This window comes from Myotis nattereri (genome assembly GCF_964212035.1).
Source record: "Myotis nattereri genome assembly, chromosome: 1".
Lineage (NCBI taxonomy): Eukaryota > Metazoa > Chordata > Mammalia > Chiroptera > Vespertilionidae > Myotis > Myotis nattereri.
The window spans coordinates 102,848,440-102,855,177 of NC_138075.1; the positions used below are offsets into that span (position 1 = coordinate 102,848,440).

Sequence of the window (6,738 nt, forward strand, 5' to 3'; positions counted from 1 at the left end):
TTTATCTTGCCATATTCAAAACACTTGCATATGCATCTTTTGTCTGATCACCTCAACAATCTTGAGAAGTAGACAGATAATTTCTAGTTCTCATTTTACATAGTAGCAAGAGGGTAAGTGACTTAACAACCATAACAAACAATAAAAAAAGGTAGAGCCAGCAATAAAATACATTGTTTTTAAAAACAATTGGTTGTTTTTTTCTGTCTTTTCTTTTCTGTTTTCCCATGCAATGTTTCAATCGTTAAACAACTCATAAAAATTCTTAATTCTATAAGTAGGTATTAAGGAGAGTACTGGGAGAGAATGAAAAGAGGAATAAGACATGTTTTCTCTCCTTTAGGAACTTACATTAGCTGACATAGTACTTCCTGAAATCCAAACAGCATGGCTTCATGAAGGCATCCATGTCTTTCTAGTCCTTAAATAGATAGTCTATGAAGATCTCATCATTTTGAATTATGGTTTAATGTTCATTTATTGTTTGGATTATGGTTAAAGTGCAATTAATCTCTGATAAAGCCATATCTACACTCATTCACTGAATCAAAAATTTGAGGGTACATTCACTTTTATTACTTCTTTAATAACTAACTTCTGGTTAATCAAAGAAGTACTACAATAAATCCATGTGAGTCATGATATTGAATTGACTTTTTCTTTATAATATTTTGAGTCATGGCATGATGTTGATATTCATACCTCCTCCAATGTTTTAATGTTTATAGTACCACTTTGATTAATAAAGTATTTTGAAAAATACTTAAGATATAGCTATTACAAATAAGCAATTTTCTCAGTCTACACATTGCTTTATCTTTCTGACCTCCAATGATTAAGCACTTTCTTTTCCCTTTTTAAAATTATTTTCAAAATATTTCCTGAAACATTCCTTAAAGATTTTGTCTTTTAATGAAACTCATAAAAATCCATTATGTCCACTGATACAAGCTTATTTTTAGTTTAAGAGCTTACCTTTTCAAGGGCAAGCCACTGAATCACTGATGTTTCATAATATGAAATCTCCTAAATGGCAGATGATTTAGCTCCAGTATATCTTCAAAGATAGAAATCACAGATAAATTTGGTTTAAAATTTCTGAGAATAGTTTTGAGGATTGAATTATATTTTGTCATTAAAGAATCTGAAAAATACCAAATTGACTAGGTCAGATTTAATGGGTTTTGATCATAATGTTTCTTAATAGCTAATATACAGAAACTTAACTCATCTTAAAATGGCCTTGCTCAAATGTTGGAAACTGCTTTAGGCCTTTCAAAATATATAAGATAGCTGGTTATACTTGAATTAAGTAAAATAATCAACAAAGGTCTCAAGAAATCCTGTTCAATCTGAGTTTGAAAACCTTTAACATGAAGCTCTTAAAAGTAGACTGTAGCTTGGAAAGAATTACTTGCTCCATGAATGCTGCTGCTTGAATCAAGTCAGGAGCAATTCAGTCATTGCTTGGCCAGCAAGTCTCTGACACTGCACTGATACACAGAAAGTTTTAAATGGCCTGCCATGATTTTCATAACTTGGACAAAGCCCTTCTGGCCATGCCCAGCCAGTCCTACCTATCTACAAATGTTCAGGCTTCCACATATGGACCACAGAGCACATGCAAGGCAATCAAAATTAGTTAGCCATGGAATGATTTGTCTGGTGTTTTCAGCCATCTTTATAATTAACTAGAGGCCTAGTGCACGAAATTTGTGCATGGTAGGATCAATAGCAGCGTCCAGCCGGGGGCACTTCCCATTCCCCACCTTGCCTGCTGGCCCCACCTCCTAGTCCAACTCCCGGTCAAAGTCCCAGTGGAGGGGACAATTTGCATATTAGGCTTTTATTATAAAGACTACAGGCCTGGTGCACAAAAATTTGTGCACTTGGGGGGGGGAAGGGAGGTCCCTCAGCCCGGCCTGTGCCCTCTCGCAGTCGGGGACCCCTCGGGAGATAATGACCTGCTGGCTTAGGCCTGCTCCCGGGTGGCAGAGGGCAGGCCCAATTCCTAGGTGCAGCCCCTGGTCAGTCTCAGAGCAGGGCCGATTGGGGAGTTGGGGTGCCATCCCCTGTCATGCGCGGAGCAGGGCGGATCGGGAGGTTGCGATGCCACCCTCAGTCATGCTCAGGGTAGGGCTGATTGGGGGGTTGGGGCCCCGCCCCTTGTCACACTCAAGGCAGTGTCGATGGGGAGGTTGCGGCGCCACCCCTTGTCACATACAGAGAAGGGCCAATCAGGGGGTTGGGGTGCTGCCCCCTGTCCCACACAGAGCAGGGCAGATCAGGGGGTTGGGGCGCCGCCACTGTCACACTCAGGGCAGGGCCAATGGGGAGGTTATGGCTCTACCCCGTCACACACAGAGCAGGGCCAATCAGGGGGTTGGGGCGCCGACCCTGTCACACACAGAGCCACAGGGAGATCAGGGGGTTGGGGAGCTCCCCCTTTCAGGCACAGAGCAGGGCTGATCAGGGGGTTGGGGCGCCTTCCCCTGTCACAAACAGAGCAGGGCAGATAGGGAGGTTGGGGCCCCGCCCCCTGTCACACACAGAGCCGCATGGCGATCAGGGGGTTTGGGCGCTGCCCCCTGTAACACTGATCCCAGTGCCGGGAGGCCTCACGGCTCCGCTGATCCCGGTGCTGGGAGGCATATTACCCTTTTACTATATAGGATAGAGGCCTGGTGCATGGGTGGGGCCAGCTGGTTTGCCCTGAAGGGTGTCCTGCATCAGGGTGAGGGTCCCCACTGGGGTGCCTGGCCATTCTGGGTGAGGGGCTGAGGGCTGTTTTCAGGCTGGCAGGTGACTGAAGCTCCCAACTGCTCCTTTTTTCCTTTATTTTTTTATTCTGGGCCAGCTTTAGCTTTGAGGCTTGTCTCCAGCTCTTAGGCCTCTGCTGCTGAAAGCAGGTTTCTGGCCTTTGTTTACCTTCTGTATTTGAAATAATGTTGCGATCCTGCTGGCTGAATCCTGGCAGCTAAAGCAAGTTTCTGGGGTTTTGTTTAGCTTCTATATTTGTAATAATGTTTCAAACTGCAAGCTCAGAGGCCGGCAAGGCAGGCGGGGAACATTGGAGTCCTCTGTCACTGAAACAAGCATGCCTCTTGTTTGCTTTAAGCTGCCTCTTGTTCGCTTTAAGCAGCCGCCATCTTGGCTGGCAGTTAATTTGCATATTGCCCTGATTAGCCAATGGGAAGGGTAGCAGTTGTACGCTAATTACCATGCTTCTCTTTTATTAGATAGGACTAGAAGCCTGTTGCACGAAGATTCGCACAATAAGCCTTCCTTCCTCTGGCTGCTGGCACCGGTTTTCCTCTGGCACCCAGGACCCAGGCCTTTGGTCCGGCCACAGCAGAGAAGTCAAGCCTCGAAGCTTGGTTTCTCCGCTGCAGCCACTTCAGTCTTCAGTCTTCACTGTGGCCGGAGCCTTCAGTCTTCACTCTGCATCTGCGTATGCAAATTAACCACCAATTTTGTTGGATTAATTTGCCTACTCACTCTGATTGGTTGGTGGATGTAGCGGAGTGGCACCAATTTGCATGTTTCTCTTTTATTAGTGTAGATTGGGTACCATTTAAATCAATAATTCAGTGATCCAATTTGGTTTTGTAACTAGGCTTTCCTGATGATTTTCTAGTTGTTTTGATTTCTAGGACCCAGTCACAGAAATAGTGAAGCTTTTATTAGTTTCTGTAAATATTCATATAACAGAGCTTTTTGAAAATAATTCATACAGACATCACTGTATCAGTAATAAGATTGTGGAGCCTTTAACTCAACAGTTAAGTGATTCTTTCCATTTATATGTATTACTAATACATTGACTATGCCATTCCCATTTAAGATCATTATATCTATATACAATTTTTAATCTATCATCTATCTACCATCTTCCTATCTATCTACCTATCTAAAGAGGGAGAAAGAGAAAGGTATATAAAGATATCAAACATGAGGCCAAACATTTTAATAGAGTTTGAGAAAATTTTTCTTGTAAATAAAAGTGTTTCTATGAGAAGTTACGTTATTCTGATATAAATATACTAGGGGCCCGGTGCATGAAATTCGTGCACTAGGTGTTGGTAGGGGGAGTGTCCCTCAGCCCAGCCTGCCCCCTCTCACATACTGGGAGCCCTCAGGCGTTGACCCCCATCACCCTCCAATCGCATGATCGGCCCCTTGCCCAGGCCTGACGAACCTCATTTCCCCCCATCACTGGTTCTGCCTCCAGCCTAGGCCTGATGCCTCTGGCCCAGGCATCAGGCCTGGGCAGGGGACCCCCAGACCCCTCCGATTGCTGGCTCTGCCCCTTGCCCAGGCCTGATGCCTCCGCCAGAGGTGTCAGGCTTGGACAGGGGACCCCCATCTCCCCCCGATCACTGGCTCTGGCCCCCGCCCAGGCCTGAGGCCTCTAGCCCAGGAATCATGCCTGGGCAGGAGACCCCCATCTCCCTCTGATCACTTGCTCCACCCCCCGCCCAAGCCTGACGCCTCTGACCCAGGCTTCAGGCCTGGGCAAGGGGACCATCATATCCCCCCAATCCCCGGCTCCTCCCGCCACCCAGGCCTGATGCCTCTGGCCCAGGCATCAGGCCTGGGCAGGGGACCCCCAGCCCCCCACCCAGGCCTGATGCCTCGGCCAGAGAAGTTGACCCTCATCACCTTCCGATCACCAATCACCGGATCGGCCCCTTGACCAGGCCTGAGGCCTCTGGCAGAGGGGTCAGGCCTGGGCAGGGGACCCCTAGCTCCCCGCGGTTGCAGGCTCCGCCCCTGCCCAGGCCTAATGCCTCTGGCCTAGGCGTCCGGCCCGGGCAGCGGGGACCCGCAGCTGCAGCGGCCCCGCGATCGTAGGCTTCGCTTTAGGCCCAGGCAAGGGACCCCTAGCTCCTGGGACTGCCAGTTTCAACCGTGCCCAGCTACCATAGCTGGCTCCACCCCTACTTCCTGCTATCACTGGCCAGGGTGGAAAAGGCGCCTGATTCTCCGATCATGGCTGGGGGGCAGGGCAAAGGCGGCCCCAGGGCAGCCTTTGCCCTGCCCCCCAGCTCTTAGCTCCCCCCTGGGTTTCTGATCACTGTCAGTGGCAGGGGGCTTCTTCCTGCTTTCCCTTTCGCCTCCCTGCATTGTGCCTACATATGCAAATTAACCGCCATCTTTTTGGCAGTTAACTGCCAATCTTAGTTGGCAGTTAATTTGCATATAGCCCTCATTAGCCAATGATAAGGGTAGCGCCCTACGCCAATTACCATTTTTCTCTTTTATTAGTGTAGATATACAGCTATTGCTCTCATGTACACATGTTCATTCTCTGTCCTTGTACTCCATTTCCTGCACTTTCCTTTTTCCACGGAGGAGCAGGGCTCTCTACCTGGTGCATTCTGGGGTCCCAGGTCAAGCCTTGCAGCACTGGAGAGGAGTCCACTGCCCAACTGCTGCCCCAGAGAGGCCCATTCAGCCATCACCTGCTTCACAGGATGCAGCTTGTGTCTGCAAAGTAGTATGATCAAAGGGACTATGTCTTCATTGAATTTTGTGTTGAAGACAGTAAAAATCTTAATGTAATTTTTGAAAAATCCAAACTTACAACCAGTTGTCTTAAAGGAAGTGATAATTTTAAACAACCAATGAACTTATATACTTATCTGCATAACTCATGTCCAAACAATAGGGTGGTGAGGGCCTTGGCAGGGGGCAGGGGAGAGGATGGGAGTGGGCTGGAAGAGGTTAATGGGGGAAAAAGGAGAACCTATGTAATACTTTCAACAATAAAGATTAATAAATAGATAAGTAAAAATACCCCCCCCATAAAATTTTTTAAACATATAAATGAAATTGATCTTTTTAACTGCCTTGATCCAAATAATTCCAAGCATAAAAGAATGAAAAGATTAGTTTTATTTTGTTTAGGAAAAGGAGAATCTGGCCAGTCATGGCCAAAGTTAACAAAAGAAAGTGCAAAACTTAATTGGCTTAGTGTGGAATTCAGTAATTGGAGAGACTGGGAAGATTCAGATGAAAATATATTCAGTTTGATTGTTTCTCTGAGATGATGAACAACATGGGTGGTGATGAGGATGTAGATTTATCAAAGTAGATGGAGCAGATGATGATTCACAAGACAGTGATGATGAAACAATGCCAGATCTGGAGTAAGGAATGTTGTCTTCACCAGATTTTGAGGAAGAAAAATAACTTCTCTGCAAAATTACATAATAGAGAGAATTCCTGAGTTGATAGCTCTAAAGACAGATGCTGCATTTGCCTCCTTTAATGCATTTTTCAACCTGTTGTTTTATTAAGGTTTCATATGTACCATTGTATGGGGCAATAAGTCAGCAAAGGCAATAACCTTATGCATGAACATTTCCCAGACTTTGATGCTGTTGAAGTCCAAGGCAATTGATACAGCAGTTGTGATAAATAAAAACATCTCACTGTAGTCTTTTTTACTTATAACATAGGTATTAACATGACAGGACACTCTTGGATTACAGAAAGATAATTAAGTTTTAGATTTTAGAACATGAACTCAAGCTGGCTGAAACAAGTTGGTTGACACCTTAAATTGGTAACTTATTTTTCCTCTGTTATATTCTTCAGGATTGTTCCATTAAAGTTTTTTTTTTTAATTTACTTCACATTATTGTACACAAGTGATCACTTGTCAGTGTTTCAAATGTATCTAAGTGAATGCCCTAATTTAGGTGGTTTTTGAAGCTTGTACAGTTGGTATTG

The 6,738-nt window shown here is 45.3% G+C and overlaps 1 pseudogene across 1 annotated transcript; it reads left to right on the forward strand.

Moving 5' to 3' along the window:
* The first annotated feature begins 5,477 nt into the window (after window positions 1-5,477).
* On the forward strand, window positions 5,478-6,156 carry LOC308532312 (prostaglandin E synthase 3-like; annotated as a pseudogene). The gene is made up of 3 exons: window positions 5,478-5,607; window positions 5,809-5,963; window positions 6,050-6,156. The product of its transcript is annotated as a prostaglandin E synthase 3-like (transcript).
* Window positions 6,157-6,738: the final 582 nt, after the last annotated feature.